At 46.1% G+C, this 15,553-nt stretch overlaps 1 protein-coding gene across 2 annotated transcripts in view; it reads right to left on the minus strand.

Annotated features, from left to right (window-relative positions):
* CCDC178 (coiled-coil domain containing 178) overlaps positions 1-15,249 on the minus strand; it is a 3,486,252-nt gene extending 3,471,003 nt beyond the window's left edge. For both annotated transcript variants that reach the window (XM_069620987.1, XM_069620986.1), the window contains exon 1: positions 15,148-15,249. The gene's annotated coding sequence lies outside the window, so the exon portion shown is untranslated. The remainder of the gene's footprint in view (positions 1-15,147) is intronic.
* Positions 15,250-15,553: the final 304 nt, after the last annotated feature.

Raw genomic sequence — 15,553 nt, forward strand, 5'->3', positions numbered from 1 at the left:
CAAGGATGTCATGAATATTGGACATTTGGAATTATGTTTAGCATCATGTAATAGATGAGCCAGAAGAATAGCGTTTAATGCAGTCCCCATGCTCTTTCTAAAGCCTACTTGAGATGTCGAAAACAGCGAGTATTGAGTGATCACAATATTAAGATATCTTAATAAGAGAATTGCAAAGACCTCGCTTATGGCATCAGATACAGCAATCAGCCTATTGTTTGAGGGATTTAAAAGATCACCTTTTTTCAAAATAGGTATATTAATTGATTGAGTCCATGTAATAGGTAATATGTGAGTCTCATAGATAGTATGAAATACAGGTTTCAAAGTCTTTGACCACATGAGAGGGGCATTTTTCAATACAAACGGAGGAATGCCATCAGGTCAGCATCTCAAGATGGATTAAGTCTGCTGAGAGCCCAAAGGATGTCATCACCATCCCATGGACCCTACCCATAGATCACAGGACCCCCCGCAGGATGCTTTAGATTTGAGAAACCTTCAGGTAGTAAATACTTGTTTGCATAACATTCCACCCATACTATTTCATTAATAGTAGACTCAACAGAGACCCTCGCCCCTCGCCTTACCAATACATTGGTTGATCAGAGTCCAAAATTGCCCTACATTACTCTTACCAAGATTATGAAGCATAAAAAGGATTGTCCTTAATATGCAAATCAATTTTAAGTGACTTCGCAAAGCTTATGGATTTGAGAAATGTTGTTCTTTTGTATCAGATACATTTCCTTGCAATCCTCGCCTCTTAAGGTCGGCCAAGTTACTGTGCATAGACTTCTTGAGTTTCGTACTCTCCCATCAAATGAGTGAGTTACAATCTTATTAGGAGGACTGGAGGATCTGGAGCTTATGATTTTACAACAAACCCTAAAGTTATTATACATTTTATCTGTTAGATCCTCAACAAAGACATATGGATCAGACAGGAGACTAGCATCCGAAAACTCCTCTGAAAGTAGTTTATTAAATGAATCCCCCATCTGTTATTCCATTTAATAGTTAAACCAGCCTTGTCTAAAGTCAGACAGGAGAGAGCAGGTACCATCTCATAAGCAGGAATAACTATTCTAGCATAAATAAAATAATCAAATGATCACCCATCCCAGGATCATGATGTTTAATAGGGTCTCCTTCAGTCCTAAGGAATCAGTCATAAAGATGAAATTAATTCTAGAGGAGGATTTACCCCCATGCCAACATGCCAAGTATATAAAATTGGCCGAGAAGAATCTTCCCCATCAACTCTTGAGAATTCCCAATTTTACAGGAAGCTGTCCCAGGACATGCCTCTTAAAGATTTATTTGAACCCTTTTGGTTTCAGTAAAGGTCTTTAACCAAAAACATAACTAATTTGTCTCCTACTTTCATTGCTGACTCCTCACAAGTGCCTGTAAATTGATCCCTTAAGGCTCCACACCAAGGATTCAAAGTCTTCTGCCCCCCTACCATATACCCTGACACAGTTCGTTCAACCCAGGACCTACTTCTCGCCCCTCTTGCCAGAGGACCCCTTGTACAGATTTTCATCCTCGAAATCTACCTCTTCCACCAACTCCATCCTTCCAGCCTCCAGTCTAAAAAAAAAGGTACTGGTCCTGCCCTTACAGTTCTTGTTAAGATAGTCAACACATTGTCAGCGAGGGTATGTTCCCAGGAGTTCTAAAATCAGGGTTTACACATCCACTCTTGAATATACTGAGCCTCAACCCGCAGGACCTTCGTAAACTAGCGGCCAAGCACACACCTCCAGTTTATCAGCAAAGTCATTGAGAAGATAGTTGCTAACTACTTAAAAGCATCAAGCAACTTTGTCTGCTACGGGAATACCAATCTGGGTTCTGCCCCAAGTGCAGCACTCAAACAGCCATAATCCAGGTGGGCGATGACTCCCTGCAGATTATCAATAAAGGGGACTCATGCCTGCTAGCCATCTTCGACCTCTTGGCTGCGTTCAACACGGTTGACCATAACACACTACTCACCATCCTTGCACACAGGATAGGCTCCTCTGGCACTGTCCTGAATTTGTTCAGAGGCACCCTGAGCGCCAAAGGGCACCCTGTCACCAGTGGACTCCTTTAGGGTTCTAGTCTCTCCTCAGTCGTCTTTAACCTCTATATGTATCCAATGGGCTAACTCCTAGATGGCCCTAACACTGCGATACACCAGTGAGCAGAAGATGCACAATTGTACCTCAAGGTCAAGGACTCGCAAAACGTGGCTCGCCTTTGCTGATGCCTTGCAAACGATCAAACGTGGATGACAAGTGGCTAATTAAATCGTAACCCCCACCAAGACCAAATTCGTACTTCTCCAAGCATGAACCCACCCTAAGGTGGTTGGACAAAACGCACTTGGACGGATTTAATCCTCATATCACTAATTCAGTAAAAGCCCTAGGATTCATTCTGGATAGCAATCTATCCTTCAAAATAAGCACTGAAAAAAGGTTCAGATGGCAAGATCAAGCCCTTTGTCCCAGCCCAGGGCTTCTGAACGGGGGTGCAGACCAGGCCCTGATGATCTTGCATATCAATGGTGGAAAAGCACTCCTCGTAGGACTCTCAGCTGTTCACCCAGCTTTCCCTTAAAACTGCCTACCATGGGGGACGTGGCTAGGTAGCGGGCCATGCGGACGTGTCTACCGTAAGCTCTGCCGCGGGGTGCCCATACTCAAGATACCAGCAACAGAAGGCGCATATACTTTGCTGTTTTAGCTGTTCCTGATGGCCCAGGACACAGAGCTGCTATCAGACGTGGAAGAATTAGTTGAGAAACGATGGAATCCTGTAACGGGCACACTGCCGCCTTTGCAAACAAAAATGGCAGCATGCACCGGGGAGAATGAGATGGTGACCTATTAGGAGATGCGAGCAGGCAAACCATCGGTATAGAGCACCCCCGAGATCGTGCCTCTACGACCACAGGTTCTTCGACTCCCGGATGCCAGCAGCGAACTACGGGGCAGCGGCATCGCCGAGTGGCGACCACTGACAGACTTGCTGCAGGCCCCCACCCGGGCTCAGCGGCGACGATGCCGAGGTGAGGAGCGGGAAGCAGTTCGGCTTGGAGGGGGGGAACTGTGCACACCCCCCCACTGGTAGCCCCGCTCTATCGCTACATAGCCCTTGCGGCCCAGCCCCTGTCGGAAAGAGGCACCGTGGCTGAGGGCTGTGGGGGGGGGGGGTTTGATGAGGGGGTGGGTGGCTCGAGAGCAGTGGCTCATCAGGGGATCCCGCCCCGTCTCTACCCTCTGCCCGAGACCAGTCCGACATCACAATCGGAGCAGTGCCCCCGGGAGGTGAAGCGGACACCACGCTCACAACCAAAACATTCCGAGGAGGGGTCAGAGCTCTGGTCCCTGCACCCTTGCCTGCTGTCAGCAGGACCTCCGGTGCACCATAAAAGAGGAGCGGCCCGGCCTATATCATGGAACCATCAATGTACCTCTCCCGATACACAGGGGAATAGACTTAAAAAATCAGCAGAGGAAGACCACGTCTACAACTGGAGGCCCACTGGGGGGGAAGTTGGGTTCCTGTACCCCCACATGACGCAGTTTGGAGCTCCAAGACCCCATAAAAGAGGAATGGTTCCCCAGCATCATTGACTCACACAAGCGTTTCCAGTCGCACACTTGTGTATAACCCAATGCAATCAGCAAAAGGGATAACACGACTATAATTGGTCGCCTGTTGGAGCGGAATCGGAACTCCTACACCCCTGCATGTTACCAGCTGGATACAAAGGCTTCATAGAGGAGCAGAGGTGTGTCTGCAACGTTGTGTGCTCTGTGCACCCAATCCAACACGCAAGAACTTGAATTAAAGAAACTTGCAGAGGAAACACCACGCCCATAATTGAAAGGCCTCTGGGGCAGAAACCGGTGCCGCTGCGTCCCCACGTGTCGCTGCTTGACTCGCCAGGTCCCCACAAAGGAAAAGCTGCGCCGTCTGTCCTGAAAAGCCATCTGGGCATCTTTTGCAGCACGCATGAGCCCGAATAGAGGCAATTAGCCGAGGAATTGCCCAGCTAAGTCAAGGGGACGGGGCGAAAAGACGCTTCCAGGCCCCCCCCTATATCTCAGCTGTTTCAATGTAAGAGTGCGGGAATAAGGTGATGCAAACACACGATAAGAAGGGTCCGTCAACAGTGCCATGACAACCCGCAGCCATCCCAGGCAGTCTGGGACAGAGGGAACCCCCTCCTCTTGGACAATCTACTTCTCTCACATTTGCTTGACGGGCAATCTTGCCGGTTTTACCGCACCACGAACAAGCGCAGCTAGAACCTGGGGAACCCACGCTCAGACGCCCTGCAATGCCCAAAGCAGCAGGCAAGGGGAAACCGAACGGAATCACAGCCTTTCTAGCTCCCCAAACAAGTACAGACGCAGAAGTACAGGTCGCGAGGCTGAGATTCATCCGGCCCCAGTGACGCCAATGGCTCCAAGCATGGCACTTTCAAAAAGCGATCTAGAAGGAATGCTAAAGAGGCTCAAGCAGGATATCACCCAAGAAATAGAACTTGAGATCAAAACCTCCAAAGACTCCCTGGCCCAGTCAATTGCAGACCTAAATACACACATCAGGGGTCTCGAAGCCAGAGTCAACGACTTGGAAAATGCAACATGTGAACAAACGCACAACTGCGCAGAACTCACCAAGAGAGTGGCGATCCTCTAAGAACACATGGAGGACATTTGAGTGACACAGGCTGATCTTGAAAATAGATTGCGAAGGAATAATATCTGCCTACGAGGGGTCCCCCGGCACATTTCAGATCAGGAACTTCCGGACTATTCAAGTGCTCTGTTTAGATCCTTGCTGGGACTCTCAGCCTCAGATGCAATGATCCTGGAGAGGACCCACCGTGTATATTCTACTGCCCAGCAGAGGTGTAACCTACTCCCAGATGTCCTCTCCAGAGTACACTTCTTCCATCAGAAGGAGGAAATTATGGCTGCGGCAAGGAAGGCAGAGCCTGTGCCGTTTCAGGGAACAACCTTAAAACTGTTTCAAGATCTTTCCCATAAACCCTTGCAAACCGTAGACGCCTGCAGAAGGTGACAGTATGGTTACAAGCTAAAAAGATCTGTTACTGGTGGGGGTTTCCATGCAAGCTGATTTTGGACCACCACCACCAACACTACATCCTCTCGCCAGAAGAGGAGGCGCAAGACCTAATGCGCGAGACCAGCAACGCAGCCACCATGGGAGCAAGCGATCGGGGGCTCTTAGACCCGGACCTAGTCGGGCCGACACCTAAGGACAAGAAGAGGAAACCCAAGGGCTGGCAGTGATTGTGGAGAGCCCCACACGAGGAAACTGATACCAAAGAAATTGCTGAACCCCAGAAAGACCCCGATAACCCTACCCCACCTCAGGAAACAGGAACCACATAATCTTCTGGAAAGCCAGAAAGTACCCAATGATCTGGAACATCTCGAACTTCAATACCATGGTGAACAGCGCTGATTTTTCGAGATGGACATGCTCCAGACTACCGCGAGTTAAAAGCTGCAACAAGTAGAATTCTAACGGGGAAGAAACTCTTGAGGCACCAGCTCGCTCAACATCTGAACTCTTGCACGCAGTGAAGGGCACGATACGCAAGATGACAAGGCTTGGGCGCCCTGAGCAGATAACTAACCTTAACAAACCGTCAATAATAGTGGGTGTAAAAGAAATGAAGCCCCTAAGAGGCTTCCATATGATTTTCCTTATGGTCTTCTCTTATTATTTTAATCAAGTTTCGCATTTGTATGTTCACACAACGCCTACAATATGGCAATCACTGGGTACGGTCTGGCTTCCAGACCTCGCTGAAGATCTTCACAGAGACCGCTCTGCCATACCCCCACTTCACTTTCTATCGTCATCTTAATACAGTACTTAAGCTTGTGAGAGTGGGAACGGGGGGAGCCCAGAGAGCCCTCCCTGGGATGGGATATGTTCTCCTAACAAAACACAAAAGCTCAAACGACCATAGAATGGCGGCCCCAGAAGTTAAGTGCCTCACCCTAAACGTCCGTCCAAGGCTTACATTCCCCCCCCTGAAGCGTAAGGTATTGTTCCACAGAATGGCCACGCTCGACTCCGCCCTCCTGTTTCTCCAAGAAACCCACCTACAGCCCACAGATGAATTCTGCCTTAATAGCAGGCTTTATCCCACAAAATGTTGCGCTTCCAGCAGCCTGAAGAAATGTGGGGTTGCCATTCTGGTTCGCAGGGCACTACCCTAAAAATGTTAAAGGTGGTGCGGGATGGAAAAGGGAGATATGTCCTGGTGGTAGCAATGATGTTTGGACGCAGGGTGACCTTGGTTTCGTTATATGCACCAAACTCCCAAAAGGAGCTATTCTTTGCCTCGTTATCCAAGACATTGCAGGAGCACGCGGAGGGTGAACTAATCCTATGGGGAGATTTGAATGCGGTGGTTAACCCCCTACTTGATAAAACACTGCCTCCAACTACCAATGACAAGAAAAACATTAGAGCACCCACCACGCCACTATGCGAACATTCACTTATAGACACATGATGGTTCTTCCACTGGGAGAAACGAGATTCAATGTTCTTTTCAGCGGTTCATACGGGGTTTTCCAGACTAGATATGTTCCTTATCTCTGACACTCTCATACCCCTGACAGTCGACACTGAGATTCTCCCTAAAGCCCTGTCCGATCATGCTCCAATAATGCTCACAATATTCCCCCGCAAGCGACCCCCCCCCAGGCCACCCTGGTGGCTAAACAAATTCCTGCTGGAAGATCCCTTGATTCAATCCCACATCTCGGACACTATAAAGTCATACTTTAGCGAAAACGACACCGGGAAAGTGGGATATGACAGTCTGGGACGCGGGTATGGCAGTCATTAGAGGACACATCATCGACCAAGCAGCAACAAGGGGAAGGGTTATGAGGCAGTTACAAACCCAGTTAGAGGGAGAAGTTCACCGACATGAGGAGATACACAGGGAAAGAGATAGCAACGCTCTCTGCAGGACTTGCGTGTAGTGAGGAAAGCGTTAGAAGCACACCACACGGGAAGAGCGGCATACTCCATGCTGCGTACAGAGCAATACACAAGAGGGAATAAAGCTAATAAACTATTAGCGGCGAAACTTAAAAAACAATATAAACGAAATCGTATAGAATCCCTGCGAGATGGCAACGGCAGATTGGTTTTCTCGGAAGAGGATAAACTCCACATTGTTGAGGAGTTTTGCAGAGAACAGACTTCTCCCCATAAGGCTGAGCTACAAATCATCCAAGAATGTATAAACGACGCACGGCTGCTGCAGGTCCCGCAAACACTCTATGACCCTTTGGAAGAACCCATAACTGCCCAAGAAGTCAAAGATGCTATTAATTCTCTCCCCTGTGGGAAAGCCCTGGGCCCGCTTCCTTGGAAAAGTCCTCCCAACAGTAATAGGTAAAAACCAGACAGGATTCATTCAGAACTCCTCGGCACACAACAACATCCGCCGGGCAATTGACCTGATAGCTTTAGTTCCCAAAATCCTGGGCAACCTCTCACTCTTATCCCTAGATGCTCATAGAGCCTTTGACAGCATGTCATGGGAATACCTAAAGCTAGTCCTAAAGGGATTCGGATTTGGCCTGAAATTCTCCAGGTTGATTCTCTCAAATTTCCAAATCTCGTCAACCTGGGTGCAGGTTAATTCGCAGTGGTCCACTCACATAGCTTTGGGCAAGGGAACCAGGCAGGGTTGTCCCCTATCCCCACTTGTATTTGCTTTAGCAATGGAACCATTTGTGCAGTAGGTCCGCCTTCACCCAACATTCAGGGCTTCGAGGTTAGGGGCGAATGACATGAAAATCGCTTTATATGCGGACGACATGCTTTGCATCCTAATTCACAGCGATCTCCGGGTCTGCAGTGAATTCTACAAAATCAGTGGGCATGGGCTTGTCGGAATCCCCCCTTGCCCTGGTAACCCTTCAAAGAACATTCCCCTTTCGCTGGACGACCACAGACATCCCATACTTGGGAATTCGATGAAATTCATCATATACAGGACTGCTGAAGGCCAACATTCCCTGCCTCTTGAACGAAGCCAAGGAATGGCTCCAAAAGGTGGGTATCACAAGAAATATCATGGTTAGGACGGGTCAGCGCAGTCAAAATGTCTTTCCTCCCAAGGCTGCTATACATCTTTCATGCTCTCCAAGTGATGATCCTAGAACAAGATCTTCTCGAGCTACAGAAGGCAATAGGCCAATTTGTGTGGCAGGGCAAGAAGCCCAGACTCCCTCATAAACTCCTTGTGAGAGGGAAAATGCAGGGCGGCCTGGGAGTACCCTCAATCCTGAGATATTATCGTGCAGCCCAAGTAGCTGCAATGCTAATCTAGAAGGAAACAAATCGAGCCCCCGAAATGGCATGATATCGAGCAAGCAACAACCCAGTTCCCCTTGAACTGTCTCCCATTCCTCCCAAAGGAAGCTCGCAAGCAACAAGATCCTATTCTCCCCACCACGCTAACAACACTCCAATACTGGGACAACGCCTGTGCGCATTGGGGGTTTGTGTAGGGTCTCGGTCCCCTCTCTCCGGTCACTTAGAACCCGGCCTTCACCCCAGGCCTCCAGGCCAGTTCTTATCAACTCTGGTCATCGGCCAAACCCTTAAGATTGCGAGACCTATATGAAGACCCTAGCAATTCCCAAACCTTTACCCACCAGTACGCTATTTATGGTCCCTCTATGTCTTTCCAAAAGTGAGCTTGTCTGAGCTGGGCTGCAAAAAGCAGTTGTGAGATCAATTCAGCCCCGGGACCAGACATCGGGAAGGAACCATCCTCGGGAACATTACCTGAGAGGAGGATTTGTGGGTCCATGGGGAGCAAGGCGCCAGATATCTCTTTAATCTTGGATCCAACCAAAAGGATTGTATGATTGGGCAGTGCCACCATAGGTGGGCTAGGTCCCCTCGTCCCCCAAACCCATGCCAACATGTGTATGGGTAATTAAGATTCATTGCATGTAGTCGTCGTGGGGCCAGGTACCAGTGGAAAAAAATGTTAAGGGCCGCTTCTTTCACGGTGGTGCAGTGGGAATTCTTATTGGCTCTACACCATTATCTTCTGCCAGGATTCCCCAGAGAGATCTCCATCCCCAGTTCTCTCTCCCACGCCATCATGTAGGGCAGCTTCTCCTCGCATGGAGTATTTTCTAAGAGGCGATAACAGGTGGCTATTCTGTGGGTTTGTTGTCCTTCCAGGACTGTGAGTTCTATCCCTGTCGGGGTTCAGGAGGCTGCCTGCCTTACTGTCGGGTTGGTCAACCAATGACAAAGCTGCATGTATCTAAATCGCTTGGTTTCCGGGAGTCTGAAATTCTCTTTACATTGTTCGAACGTTAAAGGTGTGGGGATGGAAAAGCTCACGGCCACGTTTGTGGGGAAACTGCCTAAATTCTCCCGCACATGGGGCCCGTTATTGGACTATGTGACGGATAGGGAACAGATGTTTTTTCCACCCAGGCTACTGGGGTATCTTCTGAACCCGTGTTGATTGCCATGATGTACTTGCTATGGGCACGATGTAACGATGCACTTGATATGGCGTTGTTTTTTCTGCCTATTTTCTTTTTTTTTCTCCCTCTTCCCCTCCCCATCCTCCTTTTCTCTTTTCAGATTATTTTGACAATTCCTAACCTGTAATCACATTTGAATTAGCTGTTCTATGGAAAACAGGCAAACAGTTATAAGTTTAAAAACAAAGTTTTGATGCCATGATATATATAAACGCGATATTATGTCTGTGTTATATCGACTGTACCTCATGCTGTCGAGATTTAAAAAAAGAAAGTAAAAAAAATAAATAAAAAAAAAATAAACTGCCTACCATGGCACAGCTTACCCCATCCCCCGCTCTAGGAAATTCAACCACATCACCTTCAAATTGCACGAATCCCACTAGATCCTCGTTCCAGCTAGTATCTGGTTCAAAACTCTATGCCTCAACAACAAGGTATCAACCACAAGCAAGGCATAAATTAGTTTTCAAAAATTGATTAGCAGAGTTTGCTAATTAAATTTGTCTTGATTAGCAAACAAACCCATTTGATTAGCAATTTTGTACAAATGTTTTTAATGCCGCCAGAAGATACTTGTTCCCAAGATATAACATGAGCAACAATAAGTAAGACATTGGTGAGATAAGTCAGGCCTTGCAAATTCTTTAAAATTCCATTAGACCTACAGGTTCAGTAACTTAGTTTACCCACTTGATTGAAGAGACATGCACTAGACCCATGGCAACGGATGACAAAACATTTGGAAGTACTTTCTGTAAAAGGATGCATGTCACCACAAACCCACTTTAGTTTGGCACACTGCTGCCACCCAGATCTCAGCCATGCACAGTGAAACTTTTATTTGACGTTTCCTGCAAACAAAGTAAAGTTTAAATAAATGTTTCCAACATCCCCTGCAAATGGAACTGGCACTTCTTAAAATCAACTCGACTAAGCGATTGGGTGAAAATACTTTGCGAGCCCTGCACGAGTGCTGGTAAAAAGGTTAGCTGCATGGATGGACACAAATAAATAGATATGATAAAAAAGGCTCTGAAAACAGTTTGGCCAGCTATCTCTACTGCAGGTGCAAATATATAATGCAATCATAATCATAGATCAAAGTGAGCTCTGGACCCCAACTACAGCGTACAGTTTTCCAGTTGGTCTGTAGATGCACAGACTGGATGAAACTATTGATAGCTACTTTAAGTAAAGATCAAGTTAGCTTTGTGTATTCATTATGTAAAGGACTAAGCAGTGTGGATGGCGTAGCAGGCAGAGAACTGGGTAAAGTAGGCAGTCTATTGTAGCGTGAAAGCCATCTCACTTTCAGGGTAGCTGGTATAAAGCAACACGATAAGATAGAATGTCAAGGAGTATGGGATCAGCACATGGGCTGAGCACCAGTTGCAAGCTGTATGTAACCAGCAGGCCACAGGACTAGGTTTGCCATCAAAGCATTTGGCTGTGTGGTCATGTGCATTTTCAAAAGTGTCCACTCGTCGCTATGAAGCATCTTCCCAAACAAAATGAAAGCTAATTGACACTGAGATTTAGATACACTTCACTGTAAAGCATGGAGACAATGCAGTGTTTTACAGTAGCAATACTGTAATTATGCATTATGTAACCTATTACATTTTTAGAAAAGGAATTGGAAGCCTTTTTAAAAAGTAATAACTAACACATACTGGTCTTTGGCAGACGGATACAGTTAGCTTAATAATAGTTATATCCTGATTATTTCTGGTTTGCAACTATTTCAAAGAGAAAAAGAAATGTGTGTATCACTCCCACAGAGGCCTTTTGGCAATTGAGTGAAGGGGATGATTACTGCTGCACTCCCTCTCCATTAGCCCTTTGAAACTTGCAGTGAACAGAGAAAAGAGGGTGGAGAGAGCTCTGAATGCAAGAGAGGAATGCAGGGTGAGCTGTGCTTTCATTGAACAGGGTAACTTAAATAGCTAGTTTTGCTATACAAGTGCCAATTTAATTAGCAAACCTACAGAATTGCATAGCAAATTGCTCCTGAGACACTGCTTATTTTATGCCTTGCACAAGTATGGCGGACAAACTGAAAACATTGGGGGGCACACAGTTGCCTTGCAGTAAAACCATCACCAAACTGGAAACTAGACTGCCATCCATCCACAATCAAAGTAACGATATTGCCTCCTATTGTGCAAGGGCTTACAACAGAAAGAACCTCCATGCAATCCCAGTGTACGGGCATGTCTGAAGGCAGCAATTCCGACTTCATCAATATGGATAATACATCGAACCATAATATGAAAAATATATACAAAGCATAGGTTTATTCTGTCGGAGGCTCACAAGTTACACCCTGATAGGTAAGCCCCTTTTACGCCCTTCTGGATCCAGGGTTTTTCCCTCATAGATGTTATAGTTGGTCACAGGTGGGGACACGTTCGTTCCTTATAAACAAAGTCTCATTTGAATAAATGCACAGAGATCTTTAGACCCATGGGGAGAGCATGCATTTCCTTCCTCAGAATATTAGGTTTTTCCCAGGTCCTGCCAATATCATTGCACCAAGAAGTGAGCTTCACTCTGAGCTCAACTATGGATGGGTTTTACCATGTACAAGAGATGCCCGGGTTAAGAAATAAAATAGAGTGGGTTCAGATCCAACAAATATTCTTTGTATCGCCAGATCAGAGTTCAGTATGCAATTCCCGATGCAAGGGACATAGCAAAAGGGCTGTGTGCTACTGGATCAGGACTAGAGAGCTCAAAATGGTATTTGTTATGCATTAACAGGATACTTTTTGGATAGCGAGATTGGGTTTGGTTGCTCCTTTCTTAGTAATGCATTTACCAACATGATGAATTCACGTGTGTAAAATATGTATTCCCTGCCGTCTGTCCACCTCCAGTCACATACTCCAGTTATCTATTGGTCAGTCACATATTTTTCCTCCTCCAGCTCATGTTTAACTTAACAACAGTTCTCTTTCGACAGAACCATAACTGTAGGGTCCATATGGAACCTCACATAGTCATGACTAAAGGTCAGTTCTTTTAGATAAATGGGTTGACAAGGTGTATGTGCTCTGTGCATTCGATAGGCTTCGGTTTCATCTATGGTAAAATAATGAATGGATTCCAAGGTGATCTCACCCTAGCAAGTGTCTCTCTTTCATGGTGGTAAAAGGTGGTTTTTGCCAAGGTCCAACCTTCAGTATAATAGACAGGGCACTCATTCCCATAGTTATTCAATCCTCCAATGAGTACTTTGAGTTTTTTATTGATGCTTTGACTTCTGACATAAATTCCAACATGGTATCTGGTTAATACAACTCATATATGTTACAATGCTTTTGTTCGGCAACAAATGAACACTGTAGTGGTTCAAAGGCCCTGAATCCTTGTCCACGCAAGGTACTCTATTAGTGGTCCCATTCGATGATACTCCATTCCCAAGGTCAGAATGGCATAATCATAATCAAGGCAGGTGACACACGATTGTTGAAATATGTTACAGCCCTTGAGTAATTGCACGCTAGGCATGGACAAATATGGGTCATCCTTTCCACTTATAGTGTTTGCTTCCCTCTTTCAGGTCTACTTGAAAGAGTACTGTGACGAATCCAGGGACTTTGTCCTTTCGTGACTAGGTGAAGCCACCCCCTTTCAGAATAGGAGAGGTGAGCCCACTCAGCAAAACCCTTCATAGGGGTCTGGGAAATTGGGACCTCACTGGGAGACTCTGCTTTAGGGAACAAGGACTCCCATGGGGAACTCCCTATACACAAGGTATTTTCTGCCAAGACATACTGACAATACATCTATGTATTTGGCTCAAGATAATGCTGACCTTTCCAAATGCTTGCCAACCTGTAGTGAACAATGCACCCCTTCTGGATATCAGAGCAAGAATAAAGGGTCAACAACCCTTGTTTGGAGGAGGAGAAACCCAATACTGAGGCGAGTCTCAGATGTAAGAATGTCGGCAAAGGGAGGAGCCCGGCAGACCAGTGGATCCGGCTGCAGCGCAGACACCAGAGGGAGACGCCATATGCCAGGCAAGGAAGCGTGTAAGGACAAATAGCGAGAGGATGAATGGAGCAAACCGGACCTAGTGGCATGACCACACACAGGATTTGGTGGGTGTGGAGCCTGCAAACAGATGCAGAGTCCAGGGATTACGGGAGGTCTGGGGATGCGGGGGAAGGCGAGGGAGGGGAGAGAGCACGAGCGAGAGCACTGAGGGAAACGGGAAGATCGCTAGCATCCAGAAGCGAAGAGTAGCAAGCCGTGGAGAACGCTGCCATCACCTACGAGATGGACCCTCAATGGAGCATGAACTATAACACAGCAGGTACACGCATTGCTCAGGTTGGGGGGGAGGGGAACACAAGAGAGGGAAGAGGGAAGGACTACCCTAGACCCATCCAAGGGTCACAGGGACCTGAGAGAAGAAAGAGCCAGAGAAACCCAAGCAACATATACCTCAAGAATGGTCACAGGGGCCAAAGAAAACTAAGAGAAAATGAAGTAGAGAGGGGTCACAGGACCCCTAACGAACAGATATATTGGGTAATGGAACCCCAAAGGAGCCAAAGCAGCACAATAAGCAGAACGAAGAGCATATATCAAAGAAGCACAGGAGCACACGAAGGTTGGTCGTAGTGTGAAGAGATCGACCAAGTTTGTGGAAAGGTATCAAGGAAATATCCCTTTTAACATAAAGAAGTTTGGACATTTTGTTTTTCCAGGAACTTGAGATTTTTAATTTTTTTTTTACTTTGGGGACATTTGGGGACCTTTTGATAGACTGCCACTTTCTCTGAGTGAAACTTTTCTTTACTTTTAACCATTGGATCCAGATCCAAGAGGGACTCCTGGGAAAGCCGAAGATCATTTGTGAAGAACCAAGAGTGCAGGGATCTAAACCTATTTCTTTCACATTTTTGCTAAGTGTCAGGTTCAGTTTAGTGGATAGTTCTGGACCAGGGACAATTTTATGTTGGACTATAAACGAGCACCTTCCTTTAGTTTTGTTAAAAGTACAGTCAAACATTTCTTCTGGTCCAGCCCTTCTTCTGGCTTGTCACAGTACTGTGTCAAAGAGAGGGCGTTTGCATGTTCAGTTTTTCAAGGAACAATGATATTCCAAGACAAAGAATATGTCAAGTTGAGTCACTTGCGTTGTTGTTTCTTTACCAATTCTAGGGTTGGTCAGATTTCCTACATGTGTTTGTTTTTTAATACCTTATCCGTGTTAATTTGCTATTTGTTAGCTATGGTGACAATTTTCTCCACCTACAATAAATACGCTACTATGTCTATGATACCATACCAACAACAACAGGCTGCCCTATGTAATTTCAAAACCAGATGTTTAGAATGTCACGTACTTAAAATGTTTAATTTCAACATGTGATAAGTACAATACCACGAATTACAGCTTCAACGTGCATTTCCAGAGATTGCGAAATGTCTCCTCTTAACAATATAACAAGGGGGTGAGAACGTCTAAGACTCTAAGTTAATGGATGCTAAAAGAAATGCATATAAAATTCACTCCAAGAGCTGGATCGCATGCACTCACCTGACGCTGCTTGAAATCAGGACATGAGCGTTTCGTAAAGGGTAGTTAGTGTCTAGTTCCCATCTGAGAAACAGACCATAGCAACGCTCCGCCTACACTTCATCACGTGGGCTGCTCTACATCACGTGGGTGCAACGTTCACTTCGTCTCTTTTTTGCAAGCTGGACGGCAAGGGGTTGCGGGACTAGGAGTGATTCCTCCTTTACAAAACACATTTCGTATAGTTGATTGTTTATTTGGTGCTTGAAAGCGTGTATTTGGTGCTTAAATTTGAGTGTGGTAAGTCTTAAAGTTATCTCATGTTGATAGTTACTTTAATACAGAGCGGAGATTTTGGGAAGGGGGTATTTCTGTGTATTGTGAGGGTCTTTAATGTGCATCGGGGGTGATATTTACTTTAAACTAG

This window comes from Ambystoma mexicanum, chromosome 5q (genome assembly GCF_040938575.1).
Source record: "Ambystoma mexicanum isolate Mex_15411 chromosome 5q, UKY_AmexF1_1, whole genome shotgun sequence".
Lineage (NCBI taxonomy): Eukaryota > Metazoa > Chordata > Amphibia > Caudata > Ambystomatidae > Ambystoma > Ambystoma mexicanum.